General features: G+C 37.9%; 1 protein-coding gene across 6 annotated transcripts in view; it reads right to left on the bottom strand.

The window, feature by feature from the left end:
* Positions 1 to 22,676, bottom strand: part of EDA (ectodysplasin A) — a 332,253-nt gene that overhangs the window by 172,000 nt on the left and 137,577 nt on the right. The gene's annotated exons all lie outside the window — the stretch shown is intronic.

Genomic DNA, 22,676 nt, shown 5'->3' with positions numbered 1-22,676 from the left:
CCAGAATGGCCATCCTCAAAAAGTCTACAAACAATAAGTGCTGGAGAGGGTGTGGAGAAAAAGGAACCCTAGTACACTGTTGGTGGGATTGTAAATTGGTGCAACCACTGTGGAAAACAGTATGGAGATGCCTCAGAAAACTAAACATAGAACTACCATTTGATCCAGCAATCCCAATCCTGGGCATCTATCCAGAGAAAACCACGACTCGCAAAGACACATGTACTCCAATGTTCATTGCAGCGCTCTTTGCAATAGCCAAGACATGGAAACAACCTAAATGTCCATCGACAGAGGAGTGGTTCAAGAAGAGGTGGTACATATACACAATGGAATATTACTCAGCCATTAAAAGGAATGAAATACTAGCATTTTAAGCAACATGGATGGACCTAGAAACTATCATGCTAAGTGAAGTCAGCCATACAATGAGACACCAACATCAAATGCTTTCACTGACATGTGGAATCTGAAAAAGGGACAGACTGAACTTTGCAGAACAGATGCTGACTCACAGACACTGAAAAACTTATGGTCTCTGGAGGAGACAGTTTGGGGGGTGAGGGAATGTGCTTGGGCTGTGGGATGGAAATCCTGTGAAATCAGATTGTTATGATCATTATACAACTACAGATGTGATAAATTCATTTGAGTAATAAAAAAAAGAAAAAAAATCCAAGTGTCTGTTTAGGAGTAAAATTAGCGAATTTAGATGGTTGAAGAGTTGCTAGGGTGGCGTGAGAAGACTTTATCTTAATGTTTTAGAGGAAATTATATACCTTTGTTCATTTATTTTGATCAAGTGTACATTACTAAGGCATAAGCTCTTTTAAGGCACTTTCTTCATTATATGTATCTCAGTATCCCTCACCTACACTCTCTATCCTTGAAGAAGATAGATGGTTCATAAAGTTGTTCAAAGAAATGAATTCAGTCTACATAGAGATGGTAAAAAATATTTTCTGTCTTCTCAAAGTCAGAGAAGCAAAATAACAAGACCGAAGGAATCCCGTGGAAACCTGTTCTTTTTATTGCCTTTAGGTGGGACTATACTCAGCACAGTCTAGACTGAAAAACAATAACCTAGGTCCTTGTTACTAAGCGCTCTTGTGGGTAGGAGATGCCACAGCCTCTTTTGTCAGAAATTCATTACTTTGAAGACTCTCTTTTCCAAAAGCTGATTTCTATAATTCTGTAATTTACTATAATTTAGATTCCTTACTGCTTATTCGGCTTTCAATGGAGACAATAAATTAGAATTAATCTACCTGAAGAAGAAAATGAGTTTCCGTAGTGTTTCTCCAATAATACTGTATCCAAGCTCTCCTAAACCTCTCCAAGTTCTCCATATCCATCAAAACAAAATTTGGAGCATAAATCTTGGCACTCTAACGGAGATTTTTGAAATTTCTATTGCTCTTTTTTAGCACAATCCTCCATAGTTAACAAGGCTAATCCATAGACATTTCTTTTGGTCAACTAGACTCCTAAGCTATATTATTTGTTTTTACTATTAAAATAACACAAACTTGTTAAAATTTAGGGAAAAAAATAGCCAAGCCCACCATCCCCATATAAAACACATTTCACTATAGCATATAGACTGTTGTATTCTTCCTTTCTCACTTATCCCCACAAAAATGTTTCTATGCAATATCCTATTTACGACTGAAAAATACTACATTAAATTAAATGTTTAAAATTTGATTTCCTACATTTTAGATTGTTTTGTACATTCTTTTTGACAAAGTTTTACTCATTTCATTCATTCATTCATTTAACAAATATTTATTGGGCTCCAACCATACACAAGGCACTGTTTTATGTTCTGGACACATTAAGGTTTAGAAGATGATCAAGAACCCTGCTTTCACTCTAGTAGGTGAAGACTGACAGAAAATGAACAAGAAAATTAAACACGATAATTTCTATGAGGGAAATAAACAGAAATGAATAGCTTAGGAGTCCTCTCTGAGAACGTATCGTATGAGCTAAGAACTACAAGAGGAGTGATCTCTCTCGCCAGCCATGTATAAGCTTGGTGAAGAGTTTTCCAGGCAGAAGGAAGACCATATGCAAAACCTGAATTAGGAATAAGTTTGGTGAGTTTAAGGAAAAGAAAGAAAAGGCCAGTGTGACTGGAGCACCGGTGAATTCAGAGGTGCATAACACCAGATGAGATTCCAGAGGCAAATGGAAACCTAGAGTTGATGCCAGAGGTTGGAAATTACTCCAACTGCAGAGAGTAGCTACTGAAGTGTTTAAGACAAATGATCGGGAGTTCCCGTTGTGGCGCAGTGGTTAACGAATCCGACTAGGAACCATGAAGTTGCGGGTTCGGTCCCTGCCCTTGCTCAGTGGGTTAACGATCCGGCGTTGCCGTGGGCTGTGGTGTAGGTTGCAGATGCGGCTCGGATCCCGCGTTGCTGTGGCTCTGGCGTAGGCCAGCGGCTACAGCTCCGATTAGACCCCTAGCCTGGGAACCTCCATATGTTGTGGAAGCGGCCCAAAGAAATAGCAAAAAAAAAAAAAAAAAAAAAAAAAAAAAAGACAAATGATCTATAAGTAAACACAGCAAATTAAATGTTATCACATCTCCATTTTTTTTTTTTAAAAAAATACTAGTCGGGTTTGTTACTGCTGAGCCACAACAAGAACTCCATGCCTGGTACTTTTAGGTGGAGGTAGGCAAAGGGTGCATGATCCTTCAATTAGTTAGGTAGTGACAAGTGGATAAAATGAGCATACAGGATTTCAAGAGCTTCCTGGATGAATGAAGGGAAGAGGCTGGGATATTTAGGGTAGTAAGTTCCAAGCCCAAGTTATACTTTTTTGGAAGGTTCAACTGTGGGTATAGGTTAAAAAGATGAAGGAGACAAACCCATTTTACTAAGAGGGGACAATAGATGATGAAGAGAAGCAAAAGGAAATGAGCATGTCTAAAGTGGCCTGAGGAGTGGCTCTGAAGCCATTTAGACCTAAACTCTACAAATAAAAAGTAACTTCCATCCTGTCTGTACCCATACTATTGAAAACAGCTGGATATAAACTCAACAATTCAACAAAATTGATATAGTCTGACTTAAAACATAGGCTAGGATGTATCTCATTTAAAATGTTGATGTATACCTACTGTACAGCACAGGGAACTAACTATATCCAGTCTCTTAGGATAGAACATGATGGAAGATAATATGAGAAAAAGAATGTGTGTATATATATATATATATACATATATATATACACACACACATATATACACACACACACACATATATATATATATATACACACACACATATATATATATATGACTGGGTCACTAATACTGTACAGCAGAAATTGGTACAACATTGTAAATCAACTATAAAAATAAGTAAAATGTTGATTACAACACAGGGAATATAGCCAATATTTTATAATAACTATAAATGGAATATAACTTTTAAAAATTGTGAATCACTATATTGCACACCTGTTACTTTTATAATAGTGTACATCAGCTCTATACATAAATTAAAAATAAAATAAAATGTTGATTAGTTGGATTCATAAATTTACATTTTCTGTGTCTGTCACAATATGGATCGGGGGGGTTTTAAATATTTACAATATTGGACTTAATTTTTTTCAATGTGGATACTCTCAAGAAAATTCTGAAGAAAATGTCATTTTGAAAATAAGCAAATCCAGATTGGCAAATGATAATTTTGAGAATTTGAAAGTTAGTCTGAAAAGAATAATCACTTGGGAGTTCCCATTATGGCTCAGCAGAAACAAATCCGACCAGTATCATGAGGCTTGGATCCTGCGTTGGTGTGGCTGTGGCAAAGGCTGGTGGATACAGCTCCAATTTGACCCCTAGCCTGGGAACTTCCATATGCCACAGGTGTGGCCCTAAAAAGACAAAAAAAAAAAAAAAAAAAAAAATCACTTAATGGCCAAACATGAGAGACAGGCAGTTTTGAGGGCAAATGAAAGCAATATATGATGTGAAGATCATTTGGTAGCTTTTGGTAGCTGATTGGAAAGGTAGTATGCTCTTTCAAGAGAAACTGACACCTAATCTAAGGATGGTTTGATTACCTAAAGTAGATAAAACAGAGTTCCATTAAGAGGCTATATCCTTACTGAAAGGGAAACCCTATTCTTTTTTTTTTTTTTTTGGTCTTTTTAGGGCCATACTTGCGGCACATGGAGGTTCCCAGGCTAGGTGTTGAATCGGAGCTGTAGCTGCAGGCCTATGCCACAGCCACAGCAACTCAGGATCCATCCAAGCTGTATCTGCGACCTACACCACAGCTCACAGCAATGCTGGATCCTTAACCCACTGAGTGAGGCTAGGGATCAAACCAGCGTCCTCATGGATACTAGTCAGATTTGTTTCCACCGAGCCACGATGGGAACTACAGAAACCCTATTCTTTACCATAAAGTAGTTCAAATGAGGAGACATGGAGCTATCAAAGGTGAGACGTGTCCTCCTTACAGTGTTGAGATGCTATGGCAGAGAAAATAAACAGTGATTTCAAAGAGGAGCCCCAAAGGAATCGAATATCAGTATTATGTCTGAAATGTGTCACCATCGTTAAGCTCTAAAATAGAAAAAGGTCACCTTAAACATGAACTAGTAAGATCATATTGAGATCTGTTCCTGATTCCCAAGGTCTCCTTGAAAGCTTAATTTGAAGAACAACATATGGAATTCACACAGCACTAGGTCTTGCAAAAGCACATTATAATAGGGTATAGTAATAGGGACAATTAATTCCATAGATACTACCAATTCCCTTGGATGGCCCCTTTGCTTTCAAAGATCTTTATTTCCTGGTGAGTGGGTATCTCTATGACTATTCATAAATCACAAGGGCAGGCACTTTGAGTCATAGGCATTGACTTTCAATTGAGCTACTTGTCACATTGACAACTCTCTGCAGCATGTTATAGAGTGAGTAGAAACAGGGATTTATTAATATGTGCCTTGTCTAATAGATAGAGAAACATGGTCTTTAAAAAAAGCTGTGTTACCAACATAAAAACTTATTATAACTCCATTTTAAAAACTGTTTCTAGGAACCTTCATTTAATCTTGGCTTATGAGTCTCTTAAGCAGTGCCAAGTAATTCAGCTAGTCTTTAATACAACAAAAAGTTATTATCCCATGGAACAATTAAAACAAAAGAATCCAGGAAAAAAGCAAGGAGATAGGTTTTGTGACCGTGACACAGGGTTGTGTGGCAGTATCACGGACTGACTAGAAATAAGGAATGGAGAACTGAATTGGGCCATAAATCTGATTATAGTCTTTGATGCTATTGTGCACTTACCTTTAAGACTGTTATCCAGCCTTTATTTTTCCAGTTTGCTGATAAGGTACATCAGATACATCAAACTTGCTAAAGAAAAGATATGGCAAGTTTCCAATTAGAGCATTAAGAAAACGGCTTACTTAGCCAGTAAAATTTGGAGAGTACTCTAAAATAGAATTTTCCCAACTGTGCTCTGAGAAAAAACAAGTGGCTCATAAGATACTAATAGTTGATCTATAATGAAAGAATTTCTCATCAAGGAAGTTTGGAAACAAAGGGTAAAGTAAAGTTAAACAACAGGTATTTTTACTGCTTTCAATATGTTAATGTGTATTATAAGCCTCCAAGGGGGGAATAAAGTATGTGGTGTTTCCCAAACTTCTTTGCTATAAGATCATCTATTCCTTTGAAGCAAATTATTCATATTCTCTGTTACACTAGGGTTCAGAACCCCAATTTGAGTAAAACTGCTTTACAAACACATTCAAGGCTTCAGAATATTCTACCACTCTATTTCACCATGTACGCAATTGGCCACCTGACCATTTCTGCAGGCTTAGTTCAGATTAAACACTGTCCTACTCACTATCGTAAGCAAAATTTCCATGGGATACCCAAAAGATACACTATCAATTATTGTGCTTTTAATTTTTTAGTAGTTAAAAGTCTCTTATTGATATTAGACAAGTATTATTTCTCCCTAAATTAATTTCTTCCTTCTTTCCCTTTTTGATTTTCAAAGGCAACTTTACATGGCATCCATGAAAATAATTTTTATGAAAGTTTAATATCTTGAGGTTTATGGACACCTGGGGTTTTTTTTTTTTTTTTCAGCTTCTAGGATTTCTCATACTTGGCACTAACAGCTACAATTATAACATATACAACATGTGGCTAACTTGCCTAATAAATCATTACCTCATCATCATCCAGTATTCTGGCATTTAGAAAAATACCACAGATTTTGCTGACTACTGCTTTGTGGCTTACAAAGGATCAAGAATTCAAGGCTCAGATTAGCAGGTGTGGACATGAACAGCTTTTTGTCTTAGGGAGGAAACAAGGAACCATTCTGGCTTTGAATAATTCTGTTAAAAACTACAGTAAATTCAAGAAGCCATTTATTGATAGAAACCATTTTGTCAATGGCAATTTATGGCACATCACTCAAGAAAAATATTTTTACGATAAATAGAAAAATGTATTGGGAAGAAGCAAAATGAAAAGATACGGATAAAGAACACAGGGTAAAAGGAGCAAAGGCTAGGTCTAATGGAAGTGCTTGCATGTTATTGTCAGTAAAAAACTGATGGAAAAGTATGCACAAAATACATTAGGCCACACTGTAAAATATAGAAAATAAAGTAATGGCAAATTATAACACAAGGTCATTGCAAACTGAAATGTTTTGTTAGTAAGATATGCTTTTAGAGTATTTATGAAAAGAGAAATGTAGCCAGATGCTAGTAGGGACCACATTTGAAACAAATGAAATTATCTTTTAAAATTATGAAAAAAATAAAATTATGAAAATTGGAAAAAAAAAAGAAATAGGAATTGTGAGCAATTAAGTAAAGATAGGTCAAGGTAAAGAGGTGAATAACTTCACGTAGACCCTAAGGGGAAAATGCCACAACAATCACTTCCATAGTGGTTTGAGAAGCAGGTGCCACTATAATGTCTCAGGTGTTTCTATTTCTGGTTCCATCAGTTAAGTAATTAAGTTATAGCAAGTCACTGGATGAAGCCCAAGTAAGCAAGCACTCACATATATCTTTGCAAACAACCATCTGTTACGGTCATTTATTCTTAAATATAGCACACAGACTTTTAATTGCAATAACATTCTTTCCATAAATGTTCCAGTTCCTTTATATTTTACAAAACCTATCGTCATCAAAAGCAGTGTCAGAATATGGACCACTTTGTGACATGTAATAAAAATTGAAACATTATCAACCCTGGAATCCAAACACCTGATATTGGGTGGTGGAGAAGAGTAAAATGTTTCTGAGCAAGGATCTTCCAGCCTCAGAATGGCATTAACATAATACAAAAGCCAACTTGTCATAGAGGGTCTTCTAGCCACAGAACAAAGATTTACCAAGTTCCTACTTTATGCAAGGCACGATGCTGGTAACTAGGGATTTACCTATAAGACAGACAAGGTTCATGCCTTCATGGGGCTTACATCTGAGCAGAGAAAGAAAGGAGCAAACAATGAAATTACAGAGCATAAGCATTTCTCTGAAGGAAACAAACAAGGTGATATAACAAAGTAATAGGGAGTGGTGACGGAGGTATAGGGATGGACTATTTTAAGTAGGATGGTCTGGGAAGGCCTTTCTAAAGTGTTGGCATTTGAGCTGAGATATGTGATTAAAATGACACTGTTATTTGAAGCTCTACCTAGGAGAAGAATATTCTAGGCAGAGCAAAAAGAAAGAGATAAAAGGTACACTGGCTGTCATTTTTTTTTTTCTACTACAACCTCAGGATGTGGAAGTTCCTGGGTCAGGGATCAAACCCATGCCACTGCAGCAACCTGAGCCACCTCAGTGACAATACCAGATCCTTAACATTCTGAGTCACCTGGGAACTCCTAACTGTCTAATCTCTTGGGTTAGAACATGATGGAAGACAGCATGAAAAAGAAGAATGTACACACACACACACACACACACACACACACATGACTGGGTCACTTTGCTGTATAGCAGAAATTGAAGGATCTTTGTAAATCAACAATAATTTAATAAAAAAATTAAAAAGATGATATAACAATAAAAAGGTGAAGACTGTTTCACTGATGGCCTAATGAAAAATATGGTATGATAACATGACTACCATTTAATGCCTTTTCCATCTTTGACAGAATCACAGAAGGATGTCAGAACTCATTTAGTCTATTCTCCCACACAATGTATTGCACACAGATAGTCATTGCTTTACTGTTTAAACACCTTCACTGTGTAAGGCGTCCCACTCAATTGTGAGATATCTCAAATACTAGAAAGTTTTTTCTTAATATGAGCTGGAATTGGCTTTTTGTCAGGCTCTCTCATTGACTCCAATTCTGCCCTGTCAAATATTTAAAGGCAAGTGGTATATTGCACCTCAGTGCTCTGTTCTAGGACCTAGGTCCTTCAATCATTGTTTAGGGATTCCAGATCATCTAGATGTTATGATTCCTCTGGACACACTACAGTTTTTTTAAGTATAGTTGATTTACTACATTAGGTTCAGGTGTGCAAATAATGATTCAATATTTTATAGACTATATTCCATTTAAAGTTATTACAAAATGATGGTTATATTTCCCTGTACTATATATCTTTGTTGCTTATCTATTTTATACATATTAGTTTGCATCTTTTAATCCCATACCTGTATATTGCCCCCTCTTTCATCTCCCCAATGTTAAACACTAGTTTGTTCTCTGTATCTAATTAATCTGTTTCTGTTTTCTTATATAAATCATTTAGTTTTACTGAATCAAGTAGAAACAGACCAACTGAACAGAACAATCACTAGAAATGAAATTGAAGAGGTCATAAAATCACTCCCTACAAATAAAAGTCCAGGACCAGATGGCTTCACAGGTGAATTCTATCAAACATATAAAGAGGAATTGGTGCCCATCCTCCTTAAACTCTTTCAAAAGGTTGAAGAAGAAGGAATACTCCCAAAGACATTCTATGATGCCACCATCACCCTCATTCCAAAACCAGACAGAGATACCACCAAAAAAGAAAACTATCGCCCAATATCATTGATGAATATAGATACAAAAATTCTCAACGAAATCTTAGCCAACCGAATCCAACAACATACCCAAAAAATTATACACCATGACCAGGTTGGGTTCATCCCAGGTTCACAAGGATGGTTCAACATACGCAAATCAATCAGCATCATACACCACATTAACAAAAAAAAAGTCAAAAATCATATGATCATCTCAATAGACGCAGAAAAAGCATTTGACAAAGTTCAACATCCATTCATGATCAAGACCCTCGCCAAAGTGGGTATAGAGGGAACATTCCTGAACATAATCAAAGCCATTTATGATAAACCCACAGCAAATATAATCCTCAATGGGGAAAAACTGAAAGCCTTTTCACTCAAATGTGGAACAAGACAGGGATGCCCACTCTCACCACTGCTCTTCAACATAGTTTTGGAAGTCCTAGCCACAGCAGTTAGACAAACAAAAAAAATAAAAGGCATCCATATAGGAAGAGAAGAGATAAAACTGTCACTGTATGCAGATGACATGATACTATACATAGAAAACCCTAAGGACTCAACCCCAAAACTCCTTGAACTGATTAATAAATTCAGCAAAGTAGCAGGATATAAGATTAACATTCAGAAGTCAGTTGCATTTCTGTATACCAGCAATGAAACATTAGAAAATGAATACAAAAATACGATACCTTTTAAAATCGCACCTCACAAAATCAAATACCTCGGAATACACCTGACCAAAGAGGTAAAGGACCTATATGCCGAGAACTATAAAACTTTCATCAAAGAAATCAAAGAAGATGTAAAGAAATGGAAAGATATTCCATGCTCCTGGATTGGGAAAATCAATATTGTAAAAATGGCCATACTACCCAAAGCAATCTACAGATTCAATGCAATCCCTATCAAATTACCCATGACATTTTTCACAGAACTAGAACAATCCAAACATTTATATGGAACAACAAAAGACCCAGAATCGCCAAAGCAATCCTGAGAAACAAAAACCAAGCAGGAGGCATAACTCTCCCAGACGTCAAGAAATACTACAAAGCCACAGTCATCAAAACAGTGTGGTACTGGTATCAAAACAGACAGACAGACCAATGGAACAGAATAGAGAACCCGGAAATAAACCCCAACACCTATGTCAATTAATCTTTGACAAGGGAGGCAAGAACATAAAATGGGAAAAAGAAAGTCTATTCAGCAAGCATTGCTGGGAAAGCTGGACAGCTGCATGCAAAGCAATGAGACTAGAACACACCCTCACACCATGCACAAAAATAAACTCCAAATGGCTGAAAGACTTAAATATACGACAGGACACCATCCAACTCCTAGAAGAAAACATAGGCAAAACACTCTCTGACATCCACATCATGAATATTTTCTCAGGTCAGTCTCCCAAAGCAATAGAAATTAGAGCAAAAATAAACCCATGGGACCTCATCAAACTGAAAAGTTTTTGCACAGCAAAGGAAACCCAAAAGAAAACAAAAAGACAACTTACAGAATGGGAGAAAATAGTTTCAAATGATGCAACCGACAAGGGCTTAATCTCTAGAATATATAAGCAACTTATACAACCCAACAGCAAAAAAACCAATCAATCAATGGAAAAATGGGCAAAAGACCTAAATAGACATTTCTCCAAAGAAGATATACAGATGGCCAGCAAACACATGAAAAAATGCTCAACATCATTGATTATAAGAGAAATGCAAATCAAAACTACCATGAGATACCACCTCACACCAGTCAGAATGGCCATCATTCATAAATCCACAAATAACAAGTGCTGGAGGGGCTGTGGAGAAAAGGGAACCCTCCTGCACTGCTGGTGGGAATGTCAACTGGTACAGCCACTATGGAGAACAGTTTGGAGATACCTTAGAAAGCTATACATAGAACTTCCATATGACCCCACAATCCCACTCTTAGGCATCTATCCGGACAAAACTCTACTTAAAAGAGACACATGCACCCGCATGTTCATTGCAGCACTATTCACAATAGCCAGGACATGGAAACAACCCAAATGTCCATCGACAGATGATTGGATTCGGAAGAGGTGGTATATATACACAATGGAATACTACTCAGCCATAAAAAAGAATGACATAATGCCATTTGCAGCAACATGGCTGGAAGTAGAGACTCTCATCCTGAGTGAAATGAGCCAGAAAGACAAAGACAAATACCATATGATATCACTTATAACTGGAATCTAATATCCAGCACAAATGAACATCTCCTCAGAAAAGAAAATCATGGACTTGGAGAAGAGACTTGTGGCTGCCTGATGGGAGGGGGAGGGAGTGGGAGGGATGGGGAGCTTGGGCTTATCAGACACAACTTAGAATAGATTTACAAGGAGATCCTGCTGAATAGCATTGAGAACTTTGTCTAGATACTCATGTTGCAACAAAAGAAAGGGTGGGGGAAAAATGTAATTGTAATGTATACATGTAAGGATAACCTGATCCCCTTGCTGTACAGTGGGAAAATAAAAACAAATATTAAAAAAAATCATTTAGTTTTAGATTCCACATATAAGTAATAATATAGAGTATTTATCTTTGATTTATTTCACTAAGCATAATAATCTCGAGAGACATCCATTGTTGCAAATGGCAAAATTTCATTCTTTCTTAGAATGAAAGAGGTGTGTGTGTGTGTGTGTGTGTGTGTGTGTGTGTGTGTGTGTGTGTGTGTGTGTCTTCTTTAACCATTCATCTGTTCATGGACACTTAGGTTGCTTCCATATCTTGACAATTGTCAATAACACTACTATGTTGAACACTGGCATGCATGAATCTTTTCAAATTAGTGTTTTCATCTTTTTTGGCTATAGACCAGACAGTAGAAGTGCTGGATCATATGGCAGTTCTATTTTTAGTTTTCTGAGGAACCTCCATACTGTTTTTCACAGAGGCCACACCAATTTACAATCCTACCAACAGTGTACTAGTGTTCCCTTTTCTCCACACCCTCTCCAGCATTCATTTGTGTTCTTTTTGATGACAACCATTTTGACAGATGTGAAGTGATATCTCATTGTGGTTTTCATTTGCATTTCTCTGATGATTAGCAGTGCTGAGCATTTTTTTCACGTGCCTGTTGGCCATCTGTATATCTTGTTTGGAACAATGTTGATTCAGGTCTTTGTCCCATTTTTGAATTGGGTTGTTTGTTTTTTGATGTTAAGCTGTATGAGCTGCTTATATATTTTGGATACTAACCCATTATTGGTCATATTATTTACAAATACTTTTCCCATTCAGTAGTTTGTCTTTTCAATTTGTCTATGATTTCCTTTGCTGTGCAAAAGCTTTTAAGTCTAATTAGGTCCCATTTGTTTACTTTTATTTCCTTTGTCCTAGGAGACCAATACAAAAAATATTGCTACGGTTTATGTCAAAAAGAGTTCTACCTATGTTCTCTTCTAAAACTTTTATGGTTTCAGGTCTTACATTTTAGGTCTCTATTCCACTCCGAGTTTATTTTTGTATATGGTGTGAGGAAATATTCTAATGTCATTCTTTTAATTTGTTTAAATGTAGCTGTCCAGTTTGCCCAGTACCACTTCTTGAAGAGACTATCTTTTCTCCACTGAATATTCTTGCATCCTTTACTGTAGATTAATTGACCTTTGACCTTAAGTCCATGGGCTCTCTCTCAGTACCAAGCTGTTTTGATAACAAAACAATCAGAAACTACAAAACAAAAACAAAAACAAAAACAAAAAAACAGGCAATCTCTCTGACATATATGGATATAAAAACCTCAACAAAATATTAGCAATTCAAATTCAACAATATATAAAAAGAATTGGGAGTTCCCATTGTAGCTCAGCGGAAACGAATGTGACTAGCATCCATGAGGATGCAGGTTCAATCCCTGGCCTTGCTCAGTGGGTTAAGGATCTGGCATTACCATGAGCTGTGGTGTACGTTGCAGATGCAGCTCGGATCTGATGTTGCTGTGGCTGTGGTGTAGGCCAGCAGGTACAGCTCCTGATTCGACCCATAGCCTGGGAACCTCCATATGCCACGGGTACAGCTCTAAAATGACCAAAAGGGGGAGGGGGGACCAAACACCATGATCAAGTGGTATTTATTCCAGGGATACAAGAATTGTTCAATCTTGGGAGTTCCCGTCGTGGCACAGTGGTTAACGAATCCGACTAGGAACCATGAGATTGCGGGTTCGATCCCTGCCCTTGCTCAGTGGGTTAACGATCCGGCGTTGCCGTGAGCTGTGGTGTAGGTTGCAGATGCGGCTCGGATCCCGCGTTGCTGTGGCTCTGGCATAGGCCAGCAGCTACAGCTCCGATTCGACCCCTAGCCTGGGAACCTCCATATGCCGTGGAAGCGGCCCAAAGAAATAGCAAAAAGACAAAAAAAAAAAGAATTGTTCAATCTTTGCAAATTACTGTAATACCGATTAACAAAAGAAGGATAAAAAGCACAAGATCATTTCAATAGACACAGAAAAAACATCTGATAAAATTCAACATCCATTCATAATAAAAAAAAAAAAAACCTCTCATCAAAGTTGGCATAGAGGGAACATATCTCAAGGTAATAAAAGCCCCTTATGACAAACCCACACCTAACATCATACTCAATGGTGAAAAGCTAAATGCCTTTCCTCTTAAGATCAGGAGCAAGACAAGGATACCCACTTTTGCCACTGCTATTTAACGTAATATTGGAAGTCTTAACCACAGCAATCTGACAAGAAAAAGAAATAAAAAGAATCCAAATTGGTAGGGAGTAAGTAAAGCTGTCACTATTTCAGATGACATGATACTATATATAAAACCCTAAAGTCTCCACCAAAAAACTATTAGGATTAATAAATGAGTTCAGTAAAGTTGTAGGATACAAGATTAATACACAGAAATCTGTTACTTTTCTATACACTAATAATGAACTATGAGAAAAAGAAAGCACAAAAAAATCTTGTTTAAAATTGCATCAAAGGAGTTCCCGTCGTGGCGCAGTGGTTAACGAATCCGACTAGGAACCATGAGGTTGCGGGTTCGGTCCCTGCCCTTGGTGTAGGTTGCAGACGCGGCTCGGATCCCGTGTTGCTGTGGCTCTGGCGTAGGCCAGTGGCTACAGCTCCGATTAGACCCCTAGCCTGGGAACCTCCATATGCCGCAGGAGCGGCCCAAGAAATAGCAAAAAGACAAAAACAAACAAACAAACAAACAAAAAAACAACAACAACAAAAAAATTGCATCAAGGAGTTCCTACCGTGGTGCAGTGGGTTAAGAATCTGATTGCAGTGGCTGAGGTCGCTGTGGAGGTGTGGGTTTGATCCCCGGCCCAGGGCAGCATTGCTGAAGTTACAGCCTGGATTTAATCCCTGGCCCAGAAATTTCCACATGCCATGGGTGCAGCCATAAAAAAATTCTTTTAAACAAAAAGTTTTTAAAATTGCATTGAAAAGAATAAAATACCTAGGTATAAACTTAACCAGGGAGTTGTAAGACCTATATGCCAAACACTATAAACACTGATAAGTAATTTGAAAATGATACAAAAAAAATGGAAAGATATTCTGTGCTCTTAGATTGGAAGAATTAATATTATTAAAATGTCCATACTACCCAAAGCAATCTCCAGGTTTAAAGCAATCCCTATTAAAACACCCATGATATTTTTCATAGAACCAGAACAAACAAATTTATATGGAACCACAAAAGACCCCAAGTTGCTAAAGCAATCTTGTGGGGGAAAAAAAAATGGACACACTATAGTTTCTGAGCAAATTACTTTAAAGTCATATTGCTTCTAGACATACCTACAAACTTTGTAAAGTCTTGGGCCCCAACTCTCAATAACAGAACTATTGCACATTCACCCAATATGTCCAACAATCATCTGTTGATCACTTGCCATATGCAGAACACGATGTTGGGTGTAGGGAAATTTAAAATTGAGTTTAAAATGTTTCTTCTCTCAATCTTGCACTTTAGTGGGCGCAAGTGTCCTAAAATAAGTATAGGTACAATAAAATGGGAACGCAGAAGAAAAAAATGTGCTGCAAATGGGCTATGCACCACTGTCATGCCACCTCATTTTATTAACCACTTGCTGGCATCAGACTTTGATCTGTTTGCTTACTCATATCTTTATACACACACACAAACACACATCAGAATTGTGGCACTAAAATCTAAACTGTTGTCAATTCTGTGCTAATATTAAAGTTAGGCTAATGAACAATAATTATGAAATTAATAAATTCAGGTTCCTTTTAAAGAATTAGTGAGACTAACCATTTAAGATGTGTTTTACTCCTTCATTACAGAATGTAACAAATTATACTGGATGAATCTGAATCACACTGTGAAATCTGAGATACATAGTATTTGAACACAATTTTAGAAATTCAAACACTGATAGCTACTCACAGCTTTATTAAAGGCAGAACACTTGAAATAGACTGTGAGTGTGTGTGTGTTGCTAATAGTGATTAATAAGGTATTTTTCAGAACTGGTCTATACAGGTAAGTTAGAGAAGGCTGATGAAGGAAGGTTAAGTATAACTAGATAGCACTGCAGATAGTTTGACACAGGGAACTAAATCTTTTATACTACATTTATGCCAAGTCTTTTTTTTAATGGAAATAGTCTCTGAGGTAGTTCCAAATCCGGGAAATAAAGAAAGGGGTATTTGAAATTTAGTTTCATTTTGTCTGAAAAGAAATTTCTGTACAGTCTAAGTTGTTGCCTAATAGCATAAAAATGTGGGTACTCATGCACACACTCCTCTGGATTAATCACTTACTATATTGTGATATTGTCACACAAAAAGCAATTTTTATGAGCAAAATGTAGCAAGATGCTAATACTTCTTTTTTCTTTTTTTTCATTTCATCGAAGTGCACAAGCAAAAGGAAACTTCATAATTTAGAGGGACAAGTTGTATACATTATCATGTCAAAGCAAGACAATGCAAAGGATATTTGTAGAATAGTAATCACCACCATCCTGGGAAACTCCTTTACTACAGAGCATCTACTCTCAAATAGCCAGATGTTTTTACCCAGGCCTGAAAGCACAGATGGTGTACAGCTGTCAGACAGCTGTCTTTGTCGAAACTCCTTAAAAGAAATTTTCAGCATCTATTAAATGGAAATAAATATTCTTAAAGGTTGAGAGAAGAGGGAAACAGGAATATACCATTGAAAATTAACGTAAAAGTTGAGAGTAATAAAATAGTGGGTTTGTGTTCCCAAACAAGCTGTATACTTCTAATATTTATGTTGCTCCCTTCCCTTTCCTCCCTCAATAAATATTTATGTTTGTGCCAGGCACTATACTAGGAGCTGGGGATCCAAAGAAAAATGAAGTAGTCCCTGCTCTCTAGGACTTCATAGTTTATTAGAGGAGATTGTTATAAAATTAAACAAGTGCAATACACTATAATATACACTCTAGTAGCAGAAAATACTATATCTAGTGGTAGAGCAAAGGAAGGAGTGACCAGCTATGCTTGGGCTGTTGAAGGCTTCGCAGAGTGAAGCTGCATCTTGAAAAGTTAAGTTAGTAGAGTTTGGTGCTAGGGGGTGGATTCCAGGCAGAGAACTAGCATGTGCAAAAGTGCAGCAACATGGCCCACTCAATAGCTAGTTGGAGATAGAGCATAACTGTGTCTTAGAGAATGATAAGAGGTAAGACTGAGGAGGCTGGCAAGGGTTATATCAAGGTGAGTGCATGGCACAATGGTCATGAAAAAGGTGGTAAAGGTTTGCAATGACAGCCACTGCCAGGAGGTGAGGGGAATAATTAAGGATACATAGAAGGATCACTGAATGGTATCCAAAGGGCCCAGCTGAGGTCTTTAGAAACCAGAATTTTATAGTATTAGCAATCTGCACAGTTGTGCCATTTGCTCCAGCAGCATAGCCATTATGGTAAGAAGAACACACAGCTCCATAATCTGGAGAATAATACCATTAGAAATGAAAATTGAATCTTAATTAGAAATACATCAAATACTCTCCCAAAGTAATTCAAATTCCAAAAATAACTTAAGAATACCAAAAGCTCTAAGTACTTAAGCTCAAAATGAATAAATTAGACTACGGAGGCAGGATATCTATTTGTGCTTTTGTTTTGCTTTCTACATTTCAAAATACTTAAAATATAAGTACTTTTTAAAGTACTTTTAAGTACTAAAAATTATGGTTATTCTCAATTTATTCCTCTCCTAGTAAGGAGTATAATAATGGTATTGTCCATATAATTATTACTCCCAGCATTATGTGCATGCTTTTAACATGGCAATTACCATACCAGATTGCAATTGCAGACATGTATGTCCCTCACCAGACTGTGAACTCTTTGCAGGGACCATGCCTCACTCAGCTTTGTACCCTCAAGCACTCTGTTCAATATTCATCTCACAGAAGACACTTAAAAACCTTTTGTTGGATGGATCAATTTATAGATGAAGAACATAAGGCACAAAATAAACAGTTTGCCGAAGAAAGCACAACTAATTTGTTTTATAGAATGCAGTCCACTGACGCAGACCAGAGGTCTCAGTTTCTGTAAGGCAATATTTGGCTTTAAGATAGATAAGACATCTTTATAAATAAAACCATATATTTTCAAAATAAAATGTAACATTAATGCTACATAGGACTCCAAAAACAGAATTACATAGTGGAAGGGAAATAATATCATCATTACATTTTAATGTTCAGCATAATAGCAAAATGAAGGCAGATGAATTTAACAAGGAGAAAGCTGTGATTATTAATATCAACACTTTAAAAACACTAGTAGTTAAAAAAAATTAAACAGGTTTTCCTTTTCATTCTAGTCTCGTTTAGCTGGCAAGCTTTTTCTTTGCCTTCTGTCAGTGGCACTGGAATTTGTTTTTAGAGATAAAAATTGTGGTAAAAAGTCTGATTCTATTTTTGATGTATAACCAATGATGGCCTTCAAGCCCCAATACTCTTTTCCTTCCCTTTTTTTTGCCCTGCATCAGGGGAAGCTGATAAAAAAGTCCTAGGTACTCCTCATGATGCTGTCAGGGAAGTTCAAACTATGCAAGTCACAGCTAGCATAATAAACCCTACAGCCTAACCACCATAAAAACCAAAGCCACTTGCCTTTCCGTTCACTCAAGGCTATTTCAGACTGGCTGGGGAGCCAGCTCCACTCTCCCCCAGAAAACCTCATGTCAGTAACAAACTTTTCCATAGTGTTTTAGTACATGTATGGCATCATCAGATATTAACATTTGGGGGGGATTAATTCATTAATTCATCCCTTGCAGGGTAGCTAGCTATGAGAAAACTGGCCTTATGAGTAGGATGTTGAAGCCACAGCCATCACCATCTGGCGGTCTTTCTCCCCTTGCTTTTGGTTTGCTACCTGGTAGTTAGGGCACACTTTGAGCTGCGGTGCTGCCTGCTGGCCAGCTGGTGGAATGAGTTGTGCTGTGCTGCACTGTATTTGCCAAGTCTTACTGAGCCTCTGATATGGATTTAACCAGCTTAATCCAGGAGTTTCCATAAATGACATTTGAGGATCTGAGTATGGGATTGGGGCCCTCCTTAAAGTAGCCTTGGGTTGTGAATATTAGCAAGGGCCTATTTGTGTGCTTAGTATTGAAATCATGTGTTTTGATTCTAGCATAAGGCATGGCTGATGCTAGGCTCAGGAAAATGACTCTTATTGAATGACTGCTGGCTTTATATGTTAACAAGGCCTTGTCCTCATTTTATGGAGTGTTCAGGGTAAAGACTATATACTGTGAAATATATGGTTCCATCGAGTGGTTGTTTATATGACAAAGACTAGTCACCATGTGGCATGCTAAAGTCCACACTCTTAAAAATCAGATGGCTCATGAGGACGCTATGAAATGCCTTTGCTACTGCTGATGCTGCCTGTGTTACAAAAAAAGATCCTGATCCTCAGGGTTGCTCAGGGTTGTAGAAAGACAACCATGGCTGCTAATGAAAAGCAGCCTTGAATGCTTTACCCTCATCCTTCTTATCTTCACCCTATTGGACAAGAGTAAAAAGGACCAACAAAGACTCTGGGTTCATTTGAGTAAAATGGCTTGTCAAGATGCCAGGAGGCTAACTCAGTCCTTAAACTCAATCATGCAACAATCACCATGAGATGTTAACCTTAAGCCTAATGGTACTGAATTGGGACTCTCTGTAGGAAGAAACTTATAAAAATGAACAGGATAGAGAGAACATCCTCCAATCAAAGTATGGCCAACAGCCACAAAATCAAAAGAAAAAACCTTGGTAGAGGGATAAAATAAAAAACTAAAACATTATTTTATCCCAACTAGAGAATCAAAATTTACTAAAAAAAATTTATGCATTAGAAAGGGAAACACAGAGTTCCTGTCATGGCTCAGCAGAAATGAATCTGACTAGCATCCAGGAGGACACAGGTTTGAGCCCTGGCCCTGCTCAGGGGATTAAGGATCCAATGTTGCCGTGAGCTGTGGTGTAGGTCGCAGACATGGCTTGGAACTGACGTTGCTGTGGCTGTGGTCTAGGCCAGAGGCTACAGCTCTGATTCAACCCCTAGCCTGGGAACCTCCATAGGCCGTGGGTGTGGCCCTAAACACACACACACACACACAAACACACACACACACACACACAAAGGGAAACAGGGTGCCAATTGGCTTTTACTCTACCACATAGATTCTAAATTAATTTTATCATCTTACAGTGATGCACCAACTGGCCAATCTTAATGACCTCTAGTTAAATTATACCTGAGGATCCTGCTAAATTTAAATAATGTACACCTTATACTTTTAGGGCCTGATATGATTAAAACAAGGTCTATATGAACTAAGACCAACTGAAGAAAGAGTATTATTCCCACTATCTTGCCCTTGAACAGCTCAATTTGGCTAATGCCTAAACCTGATAAAAATGAGTGCTATTTAGTAGTAGATTACCAATCCTAATGCCCTGGTACTCCTGATTAAGGATCCCATATCCAATAATATCAAAATCACTGACTCTACACAATCGATAATTGTGAACATATTTTGCTTTCATAGATTTGGTTAACATTCGGGGCCTATTTCAATATCCTCTCAGCTGCAGTTTGCCTCCACCTTCAAACTGATACAATACTATTTGCCTGGTTGCTCATGGGGCATACCTCAACAGTCTTGTTATTAAACACAGTATTTGCCAGCAAGATTTTCTGCATCCAATATTTTCCAGGAGTGAAGGTATAATATTACACACCTGAGAATCTTCAGGTAAGGGCTGACCCTGCCATAAAATCCAATCATAACACATAGGAAGGGGGCTTTGTGTCATGCAGTATCAGTTGAGTTAAAATTGAGTTCAGGAGTTCCTGTCGTGGCACAGTGGTTAACGAATCCGACTAAGAACCATGAGGTTGCGGGTTCGATCCCTGGCCTTGATCAGTGGGTTAGGCATCCGGCGTTGCTGTGAGCTGTGGTGTAGGTTGCAGACGCGGCTCGGATCCAGCGTTGCTGTGGCTCTGGCGTAGGCTGGTGGCTACAGCTCCGATTCGACCCCTAATCTGGGAACCTCCATATGCCACAGGAGCGGCCCAAGAAATGGCAAAAAGACAAAAAAAAAAAAAAATTGAGTTCAGCCACATTGGCAATCAATCATGTCTACATAATGGAGGCTCAATAAGGAGTCTGGACATCAAGGTTCATATGAGCTTCCTGGGTTGGCAATACTCTGTGTGTAACTGGGAGGGTTACCCATCCTGAGGACAATGGAAACTTCATGTTTGGAATCTTCCCTGACTATGGGTCTCTATGGGTCTCTTTCGTTGGTGGGTTATAACATGTATCCTTTCCCTGTAATAAAGCAATACAATAAATATACAATATACAAATCATAAAATTGGAGTTCCTGCTGTGGCTCAGTGGGTTAAGAACCCAAATACTAACCATGAGTATGCAGGTTCAATCCCTGACCTCGCTCAGTGGTTAAAGATCTGGCCTTACTGTGAGCTGTGGTGTAGGTCACAGACGTGGCTCGGATCCCACATTGCTGTGGCTGTGGTGTAGGCCAGCAGCTACAGCTCCGATTCGACCCCTAGCTTGGGAAGCTCCATATGCCGAGAGTGCAGCCCTAAAAAGACAAAAAAAAAGGTTTTTTTAAAGGATAAGAAAAAAGATGAAGCCAAAATATAACTCTAAGGTGAGTCAGTACAGTTGCTGTCACTGGTTACAAAAATATGGTTAGGTGTATCATGTCAAAACAGCAATTCATATTTGCATAACGTTTAAAAATTTACAAAATGTTTTTATTATAAAAATTTCACTCACAATCTCACTTAACCCCTTATGCCCACTTGTGAAGGAAGTATTTTTCTTAGCCCCATTCTATACGTGAGGAAATTAAGTTTCAGAGAAAGTGAATGATTTATTTAAGGTCCCTGGTAGTACCAGGACAGGGAATTTTACCTCATGTCTTCTTCTGCCCCTGCTTCTCTCTTTAAATAATATCTCTGAGTATTCCTTATTAATAATCAGATGGGTGGAAACTGATAGCTCTGAGCCAATCCATGACAGGAACTTGTTTCCTGATTTATTCAATAAATTATTGGAAGTAGACCAGATGGTCTCCAAGATACTCTTCTCTTTTCTCTTCTCTTCTCTTCTCTTCTCTTCTCTTCTCTTCTCTTCTCTTCTCTTCTTTTCTTTCTTCCTTCCTTCCTTCCGTTTTTTGCTTTTTAGGGCCACACAGTGGCATATGGAGGTTCCCAGGCTAGAGGTCTAATCGGAGCTGCAGCCTATGCCACAGCCACAGATCCGAGGCATATCTGCGACCCACACCACATCTCAAAGCAACGTCGGATCCTTAACCCACTGAGCGACGACAGGGATTGAACCAGCATCCTCATGGATACTCGTCAGGTTCATTACTACTGAGCCACAAGAGGAACACCTAGGATGTTCTTATACATTGAAAGTGTATGGCATTAAAGTGATTGCTAGGTAGACACACACAGAATTGGTCTAGGAAATAACTCCCTAAATTTTCTTTAGGTGATCTACTCTAAATGGGAAAATTGTGGTAGTGGAGGCAGAGACTCTTAGTCTTGGGCAAAGACTCAATTTCCTCTCAGCTAAGATCCAAAATCTGAAGTTATTATTTGTGTTTTTGAGACATGGTAGAGGCATTTAGTGTGCCCTTTTCCAGTAATCCATATTCTGCTCAGTGATGAATTCAATTCTAATCATCTTGATAATGTTTTCCCAGGCTATGTTAGCCCACAGCCATTTTTTTTCTCTCACTTCCATCAGAACTTACCTGTTCCACTCACTTTAGCTCTTATTACTCATATACAGCATAACTTTTGTTATTAAGGAGTATTTCATACAATAGCTGGTCAAAAAATACATGTTGTATTTTTTTCCCTACTTAGTGGATTGAATCCACTTAAGATTCTATGTGTCAGAGTTTTAATTTTCCTTATCTATAGAATTTTCTTCCTACTTCCCATTCACAACTGTATGTCATTCATTATTCAATCATATTTCCAACTATTGTTTACTCTTCTCAATTGGCTGAGGTGTGGAGGGAGTATAACCATACGATTTC

This window comes from Sus scrofa, chromosome X (assembly GCF_054392235.1).
Source record: "Sus scrofa isolate SSC_HxYL_T2T_F1_AM1 chromosome X, Sscrofa_HxYL_maternal_Yorkshire_Landrace_v2.0, whole genome shotgun sequence".
Classification (NCBI taxonomy): Eukaryota; Metazoa; Chordata; class Mammalia; order Artiodactyla; family Suidae; genus Sus; species Sus scrofa.
The sequence above is the reverse complement of the archived record's forward strand: the minus strand, read 5'-3'. Positions and strand labels throughout refer to the sequence as shown.